Raw genomic sequence first — 15,986 nt, forward strand, 5'->3', positions numbered from 1 at the left:
ATGTGTGTAATTGTCATCTCAGTATTGAGCCTGATGTACGTAATTTCATTTTAGGTTACCCATGTGGAGTCAAAATGACAATAAAGTTCACTTTGACTTGGACTTTTGACTTTGAAGTTGCTAGTCTAAATGTGTGGATGGCACTGAAACCTTACACTGCCAGGGTACTCTGCAATTTTAAACTGCCTCTGTAACTGCACATATGTCTGCATTATGCAGGGTGATATGAACTGGAAGAGAGTGGTGCCTCTTGTTTATACTCCTAGCATTGACCAGTAACATCTTTGGATTTCCTTTGGTAGGTTTTGCTGTGTTGGAAGTTTTCTTAATTTCGCATTGCCTAAAAAATGCTCTATGGGGGAGGACACTTTGTCATTTCTCTTTTTATATTGTGTGATTCGCTCTGTTAGTCCTGTTTATGAGGGTGTATCTAAAGGAATAGACTGCTGCAAGAGCTGCCTAATCATGATTCTCACCAGAGAAGATAAGTTATCCCCTTTTATCCTAAAGCCCTTAAGGAAGCACATTGATAAATTCCTTATGTTTATTGTGTGGTTCACTATTGCATTCATCACCATAGCAAACTCTGCCACAAGCTGAGGGTCTGACATCTGTACAAACATTCAAAGCTTAACACCATTCCCCTTCAGCTGGACTGACATCACCTTCTCAGTTTTCCTTATGTAAAACAGTGTACTTCTGGTCTTGTTTAGATGTTCTTCATGTTTCACTGTTGCAGTCATCACATTTGGGTTATCCCTGCCAGGGTAGCCCTCGGCCGGCCCGAATACCAGAGACTTAGTATTTCTGCATTGGTTGCTGTCGCTCCAGGACTGACGTCAGGTCGTCAGTAGTATAAAGTAAGGCAGCCGACGCCATTATATCAGTCTTTTTTGCTGTGGAGCCCAAAGCAGAAGGAGTTTGCACGAGTGCCGGTCGGCTGCTACCTGAGTTTTCGTTTACCGAATTGAAGTTGAAGTCTTCTAAAGCTAAGTACCCCGTTGGGGATCCTTTTTTCTTCCACTAACCGATGTCAGAAAAAATTAATAATTGTTTCCGCTGTGGAAAGCAAATACCACACCAAGACTGCCATTCTTACGGCATCCCCCGTTGTCGCTTCTGTGCTTTGTTTAACGTCAGAACTATTCCTCGTCGGGCCCTTATTGTAGCCTGATATTTTCGCTTACAATCCTCGAACTCCGATATGGCTTCAGTAAGCCATCTGACAGAAGATCTTCCGAAAAAACGTAAAGATAAAGACAGAGACAGACCACACAGGTCCAAACCTTCCTACGATACTTCTGCTAAGCTAGTCATCAGCTCTCCAGTCCTCAGTGAGGCACTTTCACAGCCCCTGATGCCCACTTTTGTGGATTTGCACGCCGCTAGCAAGACCCTTTCAAAGTCCAGTATGCTGCAAAACTCTTCTTCGACTAAGGATCCTGCGGTCATCTCTACCTTGGATGGGTCTGCAGCCACTGAGCAGGCACCGGCTTCCGAGGAAGTCCTTCACACTACAGATTCTCGACACAAACCGACATCTTCTTTCGCGACTACCGTTCTTTCAAAAATGACAGAGCTTCTAAGGCCCAGGGTACGAACCGCATCCAAGAAACCGATGACCCACTCTCAAGCACCTGCTTCCTTGCCTCAGTCGCTTAAAATAGCAGAAGGTTTTACCATGCTGATCAGGGGAAGCCAAGCTACTCCCTCCAAAAGGAAAAGAGATCTATCCCCTGTAGTTCTGTCTGAATAAGAGTCAGATGAATCTGATTCATCTGAATATAAAGACATGCAACCCCTCTCTACTTATGATGACTCTGATGCGGAAGATTCAATTCCTTCAGCCTCTCCACCAGAGGATTTTTCCTTTGGGGAAACCCTGCATACCTTAAGAGAACATTTCCAGTAGGAGAGTCAGGACTACCCTCAGTCTAAAAAGAGATGCAGGGAATTGGAATTCCTAGATCTTCTACAGCACAGACCCTTGGCCATCCCCCCAGTCCTGGATGTTGTGGAGGATGCTTTCCTGGAATCCAACTTGATTCCTGAAACCCTCCCTCCTGCACCCAGAAAACCGGAAAGGTACTATAGAGTCCCTGACTCTCACAAATGTCTCTTTAAGAATCCTGCTGACCCTGAGGTAATTTCTCAAGGGCCTAAAGGAATTAACGCAACCTCTGCTAAAAATCGAATCCCACCCCCTCAGATAGGGATTCCTAAGCACTGGACAGATGGGGTAAAAAAGTGTACACCTCAGCTACTCTTGCTATCAGTACACTAAATTGTCAGTTCCATATGTTGAAATTTCAGCAACATACCCAGGAACTCCTTAAACAAAAGATGTATTCCTTTCCTGCTTGGGCAGAATCTAAAGAATTACAGTAGTTAATGCATTCTGCAAGTCAAGTAATTAATACACCTTGCACTGTGGTTGTGACACCCTAGAAGCTTCTTGCAGGGCAGCAGTCACTTGTTCTGTCATTAGAAGGCATGCATGGCTTAAGGAACAGCCCTTGCCAGACCATGTCAAGTCTAAATTGTTGGATGCCCCCTTGAGCAAAGATAACTTATTTGGCATTAAGGCAGAAGAGTTCCTAAAAAAGATGGAAGAAAAAGCAAAATCTATGCAAACAGTTAAGGACGTCTTGCAGGTCCAGCCACCTAGGTTCAGCAGGCATTGTCCTACTAAACACTGGTCCTTTCCTGCTTCCAGTAAAGCAGTCCAGCCTCCCCTGGGGAACCAGACCACCCCTGACAGCAGCCACAGGGAATGCAGAGATCTAAGCATTGGACTACCTACACTTCACAACTAGGGAGTTCTAAGCCACCACCTTATGGTAAGAACTCACAGTGACTCACCCCCCCCCCCTGCCCACCTTCACTTATCCCTAGGAGGAAAACTCTCCTTTCATGCAAGCACCTGGGCCACCATGACCAACGACCACTGGATTCTGAACATAGTGTCTCAGGGATACAAATTCTCCTTTCACACTCTTCCAACCCCAAAAGGGTTCCCAGCTCTACCACCAAACCAGTCGGCAGAGGCTCAAAAGCAAATCCTTTCCCTGCTCTGTATGAGGGTAGTAGAGCACGTTCCTGCAGAACAGATAGGCCAAGGTTTCTACTCCAGACTTTCCTGGTGCCCACAAAAGAAGGCACCTGGCGCCCTATCCTCGATCTATCCATTTGCAACACCTTCATGGTGATTCCAAAATTCAAAATGCTCACCCTCCAGCAGCTGCTACCCATGCTGTCCAAGGACGCTTGGCTAGCCACCCTAGATCTAAAAGAGGCCTACCTCCACATTCCTATCAGGGATTCATGCAGGAAATACCTCAGTTTCAGGGCAGGATCTCAGCATTTTCAGTTCTCTGCGCTTCCCTTTGGCTTATCCACTGCTCCCAGAGTTTTCACAAAATGTCTGGATCTGGCCATTGCCTTTTGCAGACAAAGAAATATCCAGATTTACCCATACTTAGATTACTGCCTGATTCAGGCAGACAGCCAGTAAAAGCTGCTTAAGCACCTGGCCTTTGTCAAGACCCTTCTAACCTCCCTAGGGTACACAGTCAACGAAAAGAAATCCAAAGAGGTGCCCACCCAAAGGATTATCTTCCTAGGAGCAAGCCTGGACACAGCATCCCAGATGGCATACCTTACACCAGAGAAACAAATTTTCCTGACAGCCTTCTTCTCTCAACTAGCCACCAAGCCCCAGCTATCTCAAGGAAAATTCTGCAAGCTCTGGGGTTAATGGCATCTTGCATACTACTCATTCCATATCCCAGACTGCATATGAGGAAACTTCAATGGTACCTAAAAATCCTTTGGTGTCAACACTCTCAAGACCTGGAAACTCTTCTACCTGTAATTCCCTGCATCAGAAAAGATTTCCTTTGGTGGGCTACAGCATGCTCCCACAACAAGGGACTGCCTTTCTCTCCACCCCCTGCCGCCCAGACCCTCACCACAGATGCATCAGACTATGCTTGGGGGGCACACCTGGACGGCAGGTGCATACAGGGCCAATGGAGCCCACAGCAAATCCCTCTGCACATCAGTCAAAAAGAGATGATGGCTGTGCAGCATGCATTGATGGCTTTCAAACCCCTTCTTTCTCCAGGGGCTCTTTTGATCAAAACAGACAACACCACTGTAATGTGGTACATCAACAAGCAGGAAGGGACTCACTCCTACCCTCTATGCAGGCTGGCCATGACCCTTTGGCATACAGCCTCTGCCATGCAACTACACAATTCCTGCCAAGCTCTCTCAACTCTATGGCAGACCAATTAAGCAGAAATCTTTTGGACCCACTTGAGTGGCTGCTCAACAGATAAACCTTCACCCTAATAACTCAGAAATGGGGCACCCCGGAGGTTGGCGTCTTTGCCTCGTACACTAACCATCAGCTCAGCAAATTCTGCACCAGGGAGCATCACTGCATGGCTTGGAAAGTGGATGCCCTGTCCTTCCCCTGGGTCAATCTCTCGGTCTATGCCTTTCCTCCATTACCTCTCATCTCCAGGGTACTGCTCAAAGTAAAGGAGGAAAACCAAGGACCATTCTGATAGCTCCAGAGTGGCCCCGGCAGCACTGTTACCCCTTGCTGTGCAGCCTGTTGCCACAACTCCCATGGCACCTTGCTCAGATTCCAAACCTCCTGACCCAGAGGGAAGGGTTTTCATGCATCCCCAATTGCAAACACTCAGTTTGGCAGCTTGGCTTATTCCCTAACTCCAAACCAATCTGCCAACCTCAGTAAACAGGTTCTCGATATTATCCATGAGGCCAGACACCCTAGCACCAGAAAGTCTTATGCTAACAATTGGAAAAGGTTCTGCACCTGGATCCAGGCTAAGGGAGCCAATACAGCACAGCCCTCCCTCCCTCTCATCCTGGATTATTTAGCTAACCCTACAACACAGTGGCTTCTTTTTCTCCTCTATAAAAATGCATGCCTCTGCTATTTCTGCTCATTTTTCCACTGAGCAACCCCTTTTCTCAAAGCCTTTGATGAAACAGTTCCTAAGAGGGGCTAGCAACTTGAGGCCACCCAGAAGGGCACCGACTCCAGCTTGGAACCTTAACTTTGTATTGGAAAAGCTCACCCTGCCCCCCTTCGAACCACCTTCTTCTGCAGAGCTAAAATGTATCTTCTGGAAAACAGCATTCCTCCTGGCCATCACTTCAGCCAGAAGAGTCTCTGAGCTGCAAGCACTCATGGCTGTGGAACCCTTTATCATCTTCCATGCTGACAGGGTATCCCTCAGAAATAATGCATCCTTCATGCCCAAGGTGGTGTCCAGTGTGGCTCTCAACCAAATATGTTTATTTGCCCACCTTTTTCCTACTCCCCAGCACAAGGGGGAAAGGATTCTTTACTCTCTAGATGTTCACAGACAGCTCATATTCTATCTGGATAGGGCTAAATCCTTCAGGAGGTCGGATCAACTGCTGGTTAGCTTTGCTACAGGGCAGAAGGCAAAGCCATCTCCAAACAAACCATCTTCAAATGGATAGCACGCTGCATCCATTTCTGCTACAAGCAACATGGAAAGCCTCCCCCCAAGGAGGTCAGCACACACTCCACCAGAGTAGCCTCCACCTCTGCCGCTTTCCTCAGAGGAGTCCCCACCAGGGACATCCTGGAGGCTGCCACCTGTTCACACTTTTATCAAGCATTACCACCAGCCTCTCTTCTCCAGATCCAGGGCAGGGTTTACCTCTGCAGTCTTGCAGGGCATCCTAGCCAGCCCCTAGTTTTCTTTACTGCCTCCACCCTTTTCCTCAGCTTTGAGAATCAACCCAAATGTGATGACTGCAACAGTGAAACACGAAGAACTTAGTACAGTTGTGTACACTTACCATAAATGTAGATGTTCGAGTGTATTCACTGTTGCAGTCCTGGTTTCCTTCCCTCCATCCCTCTTTCTTCTCTTGCCTTACAAGGGACTTATTGGTATTTATTTCCCACTGGTGGGGTTTCTTCCACCAGAACATGGTTCCTACTTGGGGGCTGCTGACAGGTTAGGGCAAGAAAAACTGATGTAATGGCATTGGCTGCCTTACTTTATACTACTGACGACCTGACGTCAGTGTTGGAGCGACAGCAACCGACGCAGAAATACTAAGTCTCTGGTATTCGGGCTGGCCGAGGGCTACCCTGTCAGGGATAACCCAAATGTGATGACTGCAACAGTGAATACATTCGAACATCTACATTTATGGTACGTGTACACGACTGTACTTTCTTCTTTCTACATATTTGCATGTAGAGAAAGACATTTGATTAATCAGTCTGGCTAGGCCAAAAATTAGAAGAGAGAAAGATAAGTAATCTATTGTGAATTCTTCACTATCTTTATTTCTTGTCATAGTTAGTGTTTATATTTTATTTCCTTGTTTTTTTTGTTCTCTTTCACAAACATCAGTGTGACATATTCCAGTAATGCGGTGCTGGGCATGCTGCTTTAGCGATGCAAGTGCTCTTGCAAAAAGTGTATCAGGCTGAACATAATGATATTGTTTGTAAAGTGTGTCAAGGGTGCAGGGAAGACCCTTTGTATGAGATATGTCACCATCCAGGCTGCATTGAAGAAAGAGGTTTATGGCCTACTTGCCAATGTCTGCTATGTCATCAGAAGTTGGCAGACTAAAGGTTTCTCTAAAAATAAGAAGTGTAAGGAGAAATTTAGGGATTCTTGGAAGTCAGAATGTCTTCAAAGAATCCTTGGTCCAAGGATGCCAGTACCATAGAGGCAGTCTGGCAGCACCTCAGACCAAATATTTACCTTGGGCATGACCTCTAGTGCAGCACCTTTGTAGGCTGCCATACCTTCAGCCATTGTCATGTCTCACTGGACCTAACAGACATTGTGGAACATTATTTGATTTTTAAACAAGGGAAAAATGTTTTACCGTAGCTAATTGTAGAGGAGTGTGTCCATGCTTCTTCTCTGAAATCGTCAAGACCCTGATAGCCACTCACAGACCCAAGACCCACTTTGAGGCCTGGTGTTCTGCCAAAAAAAGAAAACCTTTCTCTTGATGGACCTTCAGCCCTCAAGCCAACTCCTCTTCACTCTTCAGTATTGGGCTTAGCTGACTCAGAAGAAGGTCTTCTGTTTTCTACAAAGCTTGGAATTTTGATCTAAACAAGTTGTCCTTAAACCTCCAAAACCTGTTTCCATTCCTGCAGTCAAGGAAGTCCTGTTGGATGTGTTTGTTGCAAGCCACTTGCAACCAGACATCATGCTCCCTGCCCTGAAGAAACCTGACCATTTTTATACAGAACATTCTTCTCACAAACTGCTGTATAAAAACCCTATAGCTGATCCAGATACCATGCCTCTAGAATCTGTAAAAGAAGATAGACTTTCTGGCTTTCATCAGGGCCTAATACACTCCCTAATTATAAGGAGAGCTGATTACTTGACAAGTATAGAAAAAAAAATGCATGCGTCAACAACCTTGTCATTTAAAGATATTGATTGCCAGACTCGCATCTTCAAGTACCAAGAACAGCTCTTTAAGCAACTGTTGGAGATTTATGGAGGAGTGTAAGGTGAGTTAAGGAAGGCTGCCTGACTCGAGCTAGCCCAGACCTTTTTGCAGCTGGGAAAACATGCTCTTAAATGTTGGTATGGTGACGTAGATCATCTGCTGCTGCGGTGGAGTCAACTCTTAGAGGGATGATCTTGGTTGATGGCACATTCCCTTTCCAAAAATGTAAAGTTGTAGCTACACATTGCATAAGTGGATGCAGAGATACTGTTTTCGACCCTATTGGAAAAAGTAGAAAAAACACTTTGTACAAACTGTGGCAATAGTGTCTTTCAACATCTTGATGGTTCCCCTAACCAGGCTTCATATGAAAAAGTTACAGTGGTATCTGAGGGGTGAATGAGCCCAGATGCTAGAGACAGTTGCCCCAAGCTTATGTTGTGTTGGAAAAGAACTGCACCTGTGGGTGGATTGAATTCAGTGTAATAAAGGCATGCCCTTCGTGAGGCCTGGAAAACAGGAATAAAAATGTTGTGTATAAACTTAAAATAAATGCTACAAGTCCTCTATGTCCTCCAAGACTTCAGACAATTCTGGGTGCCAGGCATCTTGGAAATAATAGGCAACACCATAGTAATAATGATACATTAGCAAGTACAGGGGGAATGCATTCTTGCTATCTATGCAGGCTAGCTTTCCATACATGGGCACTAACACTGAAATTCAGTGTGTCACTCAGTACAACTTATATCCCTTTGGATGATGGTTCTCTTGCAGATAATTTAAAAAAAGACTTCTGCAGATCCATGGGAATGGATGCCACACGGGAAAATATTTTGAGACCTGGTGAATCATTGAAATGTTCAGGCACAGACCATTTTGCTTCCCCAAGCAACATACAGTTGTATAAATTATGTTTCATAGCACCTCACAGGTAAGTTTGGGTAATGGATGCCTTCTGTCTAAACTGTAGGTCTGTTTTCTGTGATTTCCTTCTCCTTCAACTGCTCCCCAGGGTAACTCAGATGAAAAGGAAGGAGAGGCCAGAAATCATTCTCATCGCTCTCTTCTAACCAAGGCACTTGTTCTCACAGCTGATCATTTGGCAATAGAAAAACATTTCCTGTTGCTTCAGCATATAGGATCATACGAGATTACTAGGCTATCGACCTGGAGGTCATTTTAAGCCTTGCTGTTTCAACCCAATGTAATACCATAGAGGTACTAGTCAATACCCAAGATTGCATTTAATGATGACTGCCCATGTCCAGGAGGGTTGTGGTCCTTAATTCCCAGTAAGAATATCTGATGCCCCATCCACTCATCTAGGTTCCTCAAACAGTGTCAGAGGTGCTCTGTTTCATATGAGTTGGATGAAATGGTAGCCTGTTCCAAAGACATGGCAGTTGCTGGGAGATAAATCTGTCCCTCCAACAAATCCTGTTTAAGTCGCAGATCATGTTTAAGTTACAAACTAAATTCACAACACAAAATGTAGCGCTTTTCGCCATGTCACCAGCCTTCTTCAGACAATTTAATTAATTGTTATTATATTATTAAATTAAAGTTGGTTTTGTATATATATATATATATATATATATATATATATATATATATATATATATATATATATATATATATATATATATATATATATATATATATATATAGATCATGTTCATCAAGTCCTTGCAACCGGTAGCTCTAGACCCATTTGATTTACAGATATGCAGTAAATTTATTAGATTTGGGTTTTGGATTGCTCTCTAGGCCAGGCATAAGTCTCCCCTAAGAAGTCTGTATGATACGAGATATACTGACAGGGATTTTAGTCGGTTCGTGTAAGGCACATGCTGGAGGCCCTTGATCCTCCTTGTTTGAAACCTCTGGAGTCTCTCCAATTGCTGTAGGTGCTTAGTACGGTACATACCGAATGGGGCGTTGTACTCAATTATGGGCCAGATAAGTGCAGAATATGGGGGGGTCTATAACTTCTTTTGCTCTTGAGGCAATGCCTTTACTGATCAAGTGAGCTACATGGAAAGCGTTCCTTACAATGGTAGGCACATGGTGGTCGAAGATAAGGTCGCGGTCAACCTGTGATCCCAGGTCCCTTACCACTTCATGGGTACATAGGGTGTTGTTATTCATTTGATAGTATGAAGGGACATTGTTTGTGCTAAAGTGTATGATGATGCATTTCTTTGCATTCAGTTTGAGACCGTGACTAATAACACCAGTCGTTGGTCTGTGTGAGACCATCTGGAGTATACTGACATCATTTGGGGAGTCAATGACTGCACTTAGTTTGCAGTCGTCTGCAAACTTGGTCAGCCACAACCCTTTAGTTCTGACCTGTACTTCTGAGAAGTGTATACCAAATAGTAGGCGGCCCTGCACTGACTTCTGTGGCACCCCGCTGGTAACAGGTCGGTTGGGTGATGTGGAGTCACCCACTTTGATAGTGTGTCTGGTTTGTGAGCCAGTTGGTAACCCATCTTACAACAAAGGGATTTACATTCAATTTGCTAAGTTTATTGGTAATGCCTGACTGTGGGATTGTGTCGAAAGCCTTTGCCAAGTCAAGATATGCTTTGTGCACACATTTGCCCTCATCAGTGGCCTTGGTCACACTTTCAAAGAAATCCACAAGATTTGACAGGCAGGATCTGCCCTTCACAAAGCCGAATTGGGTAGGATCCAGTGTTTGTAGGTCACCTATGTCTTTATTTATGAAGTCCATAAAGGTAAGTTCCACGGCCTTACAGATAAGGCTGGTCAGAATTATGGGTCTGTAATTCTCTAGGTCTGTTGCTAGGCCATCTTTGTGGAGGGGACTAACTGTAGCTGTTCTCCATTCCGCAGGAACAAAGCCTGTGGTTAGGCTGTGATTGAAAAGGGTACTTAGTGGTAATGCTAGTTCATGTTTTAGCTTGTTTAGAAGACAGCTTGGGATGTCATTTGGTCCCATAGAGGCAGTGTTCTTTGCTTTGGACAGGACTTTGAGGACCTGCTCTTCAGATATGTAAGGTGAGGTGGGGGGCGAGTTTGGGGGAGGGTTTGTTGTAAGTTAGGAGGGGATAAGGGAGTGAAATTTTCACCAAACCTGTCAGCCAGCAAGTTCGCTATCTCTTTGGGGTCAGTTGTGGGATACCGTTGGCCACCAGTTCTGCACATGGTTGGGTCTTACCCTTTAGGTTACTTACATAGCTGCAAAAGCCCTCATGGTTATCCTTGGCAGTACTTGCTAGGTTTCTCTCAAAGGAGCTCTTGGAGGATTTGACAAGTTGTCTTATTTGCCTGTTAAGTCTGAGGAGGGTGCTTTTCCATTGTTGGGTCCTTGTCTTTGTTTTCCTGGACAGCAACTTTTTGTGTTTGTTGTAGAGTTTGTTGATGCTGGAAGTCCGCCATGGCAGCTTGATTTTACTTGGAGCTGTGGCTTTGATTCTGTCTGGTACAGCCGAGTTTATACACTTATGCAAGTGATTGTACAGGGTTTTAGTGTAAGCTTCAGTGTAGTTACCACTTTAAGCTTGGGGTGGAGCATGGAATGCATTTATACCTTCACCTAGAAGGGTATATTTTTTGCCTTGGTGAAGTTTTTTAGTTTGATTTCACCATTTGTGAGTTCTGGTGTTAGTGTCAGTTCAAAGGTGACTGATATGTGGTCACTTTTAACTAATGAGGGTCCAACAGTTGCAGCAGTGCACCTGTTTGACATGTTGGTGAGGACCAGATCTACAGTGTTTGTTCCTCTTATTGGGGTATGGACAATTTGTTCCAGGGCATTTGAATTCACAAAGTCAAGGAACTTTTGTGCTAGTGAGTTTCAGGTCTATATCACTTCATTGAATATGTGAATATCGAACGCTCACATGGGCGAATATTCACGTACTCAAAGTTTATGATTTTTTTTTTCGGTACGGTGAAGATCAGGATTTTTGCCATTTCCTCACTGTAGTGCGATCTCAGAGTAGGAACATATATTTAGTGGGGGTGGGGGGGCACAGCCCCCACAGTACCATTTTCGAGTATGTGAATATTCTCTCATGTGAGTGTTCAGTATTCACGTATTCGATGAAGTGATATAGATGCCAAGTTTCGGCTAGAGTAGGTTTCCCAGTTGATGGTAGGATAATTCAAATCACCCATAACCAGTGTGTTCAGTAAAATTTGGATTGTCTTCAGTTTGGTTAAGTAGGCTTCATTGTTGATGTGACCCATGGAGAGGTGATGCATAACTGGCTAGGACAGGAATGAGGGTCTCACTGTAACCTGGACCTCGAGTAACTCCATGGAGTTGTCCAGTCTAACTAGACATAGACCTTTTGGTGCTGTCCAGGGAGTCGGTCATATATCCCAACCTTTCCACAATGAACTTAGCCTAGGGAATATGTCCTTGCTTTGTGCATCAATATTCAAGAGATGTGATGTACACTTTATGAAGACGTCTTGGAAGGCATTGAGAAGAAAATCATACCATGTGAAATTGATGAGATTTGTCCTCTAATGCCAAAGGAGAGTAACCTAGTCCCCAAACAGGTGGATGATTCCACAGTTCTTCAGTACCTTTCCAAGGTTTTCAGCACTTGCAAAAGTTTTAATTCTATTAAGGTGCACTTGTCTGCCATCTCAGCCTTCTAACTTTTGCCTAGATTCCACAGCTTCCAGTCTGCCAGTTACGCAGTTCTTAATGACATCATCATATTAGGCCTCCCCAGCAGACTTTACCCTCAGCTTGGAACCTGAGTATTATGCTGGATATGTTAATCTTATTGTCTTTCGACTTGGGGATCTCCTCCTGTGTAGATGTGACTGCATTTGCAGAAGCCAAAGAAAGAGTTTGATGAAGGTAATTGCCTCCTTTAAAGCTATGCCCTAATGGTGGAAATTCTCTGTCCAAAGATCCTGGTGTTAGGGAATAGAACTTTGTTGCTTGGATTTGTGGAGAGTGGACTGCAGCTGATGGAATAGTATTCCAACCTTTTCCAGATAGGAAGTTATAGGCCAAAATACCCTGCAACACTGTGGCACCAAAGGATGATCAGAACTTGGTGGTCAAATCCAATTTGCAATGCTCTTGAAGATGTTCAAGATGGACAGAGGCACCAGCATCAGATTTGTTTCCAGTGTAGCCTTAAACAGGAAATGGTCATGTCCAAGCTTACTTTGATAACTTCTGAAGTGGCAGAGAAAATTACCACCACCATCCACAGCTGGGGTGCCTTCTGTGCGGAGTCTGCATATCCTCCCTGTGGTCGCGTGGGTTTCCTCCGGGTGCTGCGGTCTCCTCCCACATCCCAAAGACATGCCGTAAGTGGATTGGGCACTAAATTGGCCCTGTGTGTGTGTGTGTGTGTGTGTGTGTGTGTGTGTGTGTGTGTGTGTGTGTGTGTGTGTGTCTTCTGTGGAAGGTTGGGTGCCAGGCTGGCAACTCGACACTGTAAAACTCCACTGCCAATCATGAGCAGACAGGTGAGCTGCTGTGGCGACCCCTAACCGGGAAAAAGCCGAAAGAAGAAGATTCAAGGAGTAGTGGTCCCTTTAGAAACTGCCAACAGAATCTCTAAAGCCTTCCCTGTCTGATCCTCTCTGGAGGCAGTAAAGGGAAGGCTGTCCTTCCTTGTAACTGACTGGTTTTACATTACTCAGGACAAGTGGGTGAGGGACATAAAGTCCAGATGTTAAATAAGCCTTGTCAACATTTATCACACTGCCCTGCACAGACATCCATACCTGATGTCCCAGTCCTTCAAAAGGTTCTGACAGGATAGGATGTCACATTCCATCCTCAGAGAAAGAGCTATCCAGTAGGTCCTACCAAAAGTAAGTGAGCAGAGCCTTTGCTTAGAATTCTTCTTGGTACCAAAAAAATACTCTGGGGGAGGGGTACTTCTACATCTTTCAGATATAAATGAATTTTTGTTAAAGAAAGCAATTCATGATAATCTCACTGGAAACATTTCCCCGTGTCTATGAGGAGGGAGTTTGAAATGCTGTTTCGACCTTCAAGACACCTGTCTTTACATAAAAATATATTTGGAGTCAAAATGATTTCTTTACCTCTGTGTGGGAGCCAGTCCTTATTAGTTGAAATGCCTAGCCTTCAGTCTAATGTCAGCTGTCTGGGAATTCACCATTGTGTATGGCAACAGTAACAGGTTGCCAGAAGCTGCAGAACACCAGACTGTTTTTAAATCAAGATGACCGATTGCTGGCTGCGCATGCAAGGAGATTAGTTATCTTGGCAGTGGACCTATTTGACGAGACTGGTCTATCAGAGGGGCATCCATATTAATATAGTTATACTCAACTTGTACCTATCTAGTGAAAAACATTTTTGGGATGCATTTGTATAACAGGACAATGTGCTGAAGCTTCAGATTGAGGTAGATCAGATGCTGCTACCTCACGATTCCACATGCTCAAGCTGTTGGGGTACATGTCAGAATTTATTTGTAATACCACATATAACATTGTCCTAAAAATGTCCCCCCAGCTGATGATGCTGTTCTAACGATCCCTCAGGTTCCATTGGTGTCCGCAGGTACATCCCCTTTCTTACAGGATTGCATTAACATGATGGAGTATACAACTGTAGCAGTGGCTTCACTCCATTCATATGTAGGCCATTTTTCATTTCCAAGCCCAGACATATGTCACTACAGATGCATGCTTTTGAGGGTTGGGGGACATTTTCAGGACTGGATGGACCAAGGTTTGTGATCCTCTCAAGAATCTTCTGTATTTCAGTGTTCCAGAATTGAAATGTTCCTCCTGGCTTACAAATCTTTCCAAGTCGTGCTTCCTAAAGGTCTCCTGCTTTAATAATAGAGAGTATGTCTGCAGTGTGGTATATCAGCAAACAAGAGAAGAACCTATTCTTTTCCCTTGTACAAAGAAGTTGTCAAACGGGATTAGGCTGTAATCCCCAAACTGTCCCTTGTTGCATTTCACATACAATGGGGATCAAACATTTTAGCAGACCATGTAGCCACAGGGACTGCTAATATGTCTGCTTGCCCCTACCCTTTATCCTGAAGATAGTACAGAAAGCCAAGATTCATAGGTCAGAAATACTAGTGTTTCCCTACTGGCTGATTTTGAATATGAGTTCCTGTGCTAAGCCATTGAGTGGTGCATTTTCTTGAGATAACTGTGGATGAAATTTGTGCTGCAGCCACTCAGGCTTCAGTGAACACCTTTGCCAAGCACTACAGGCTAGATACTGCTTTCAGGACATTTTGCTTATGGGGGTATTGTTGTCAGGGGTAAGTTTTCATGGGGACCACACAGAAAGAGAGAAAGTGACTCTGCCCTGCAAGTTAGTGAGGATGACCATTTCTTAGCAAGTGCAAAAGTTATGTTGTACTGCAGTGCTAGGTCTGCAAGAAGTAAGGTTATCTTAATAATAAATCTGTCCATCCATTCCATCCCCACTCTGTTGCATGCAGGCCCCCTCAAAAATTACACTGTCCCTTCACTTATGGGGCCAGTTTAATAGCTACATTGTTTCCCTTTTCAGCAGGTTGTCTAACTCCTGCATTCACAACGATATCCAGCAGTCTGACAGCAAAGTGTTGGAAGATCTGGGAGCAGAGCAGCATCACATCTAAAACTTCTGAATAAGTCAAAGCTGCCAAGCAGTCCTTCTGCCTTCAGCACATATGCCTGCAAGTTATCAAGAATGGAGCCTTTGTTGTAGCTCTGCTGATATTGAGACATGACATAACTTAAACTGCAGTATATGATTATAAAAAACTGTAAGGTAATTAAATATATACAAACATCTCAGTCTTTCTGTGTGACAGAGTTAATTTGCTCTGTTCGCAATTTTTATATTGGGGAAGAAATGAAGGAGAGGTGATGGTGGTAGAAGGGTAGGATGTGACTGTACTTAACTAGAAGTGGGTGAATAAAGTAAAACAGTTAGTGGCTGACCAACAGGTGGAGGGAAAGTGATTCATAGGTGAAGGCTAGTAATTGAAGAATACAATGCAGTACTTTGGGGTGGGGGAGAAAACAGGTTGCCATTACAATGTATAAGCATAGATTCCTTTGATCAGTTTAATTTTGCTGAGGCAGAATTAGATTATGAACAAGTGATGATTTAAACCATTTAGGTGATTACTTTGCAGTTTAAAGATTTATTCTTTATTTAGATATGATAAAGTCAGCTTTTCTTATCTAAATGGATTTTATCATATAGCAGTGTGGTATTGAGATTTGCATGTCTTGGAACTAATTGTTTTATTCTAATCTTGTTTAAATGCAGACTTTGTGTTCCTAAGTGTGTTTTCTCCCATGCCCTATAGTGTTGCTAGACAAAGCTCTTTAATGATGCTTATAATTCATTGTACGTCATTTTTATCCAATTAAACTCCCTTTCTCTTTTCCTTAGCCACGCTTGCTACAGATCAGATTCATCTTTTTGGAATAACTTGCATTTTTTGCAAATTTACTTTTTATTGACTATG

The 15,986-nt window shown here is 43.9% G+C and overlaps 1 protein-coding gene across 1 annotated transcript in view; it reads left to right on the forward strand.

The window, feature by feature from the left end:
• Positions 1-15,986, forward strand: part of SNRNP40 (small nuclear ribonucleoprotein U5 subunit 40) — a 433,394-nt gene that overhangs the window by 407,353 nt on the left and 10,055 nt on the right. The window lies entirely within an intron of this gene.

The sequence above is a fragment of the Protopterus annectens genome, chromosome 1.part1, assembly GCF_019279795.1.
Source record: "Protopterus annectens isolate FY-2018-M chromosome 1.part1, PAN1.0, whole genome shotgun sequence".
Classification (NCBI taxonomy): domain Eukaryota; kingdom Metazoa; phylum Chordata; order Ceratodontiformes; family Protopteridae; genus Protopterus; species Protopterus annectens.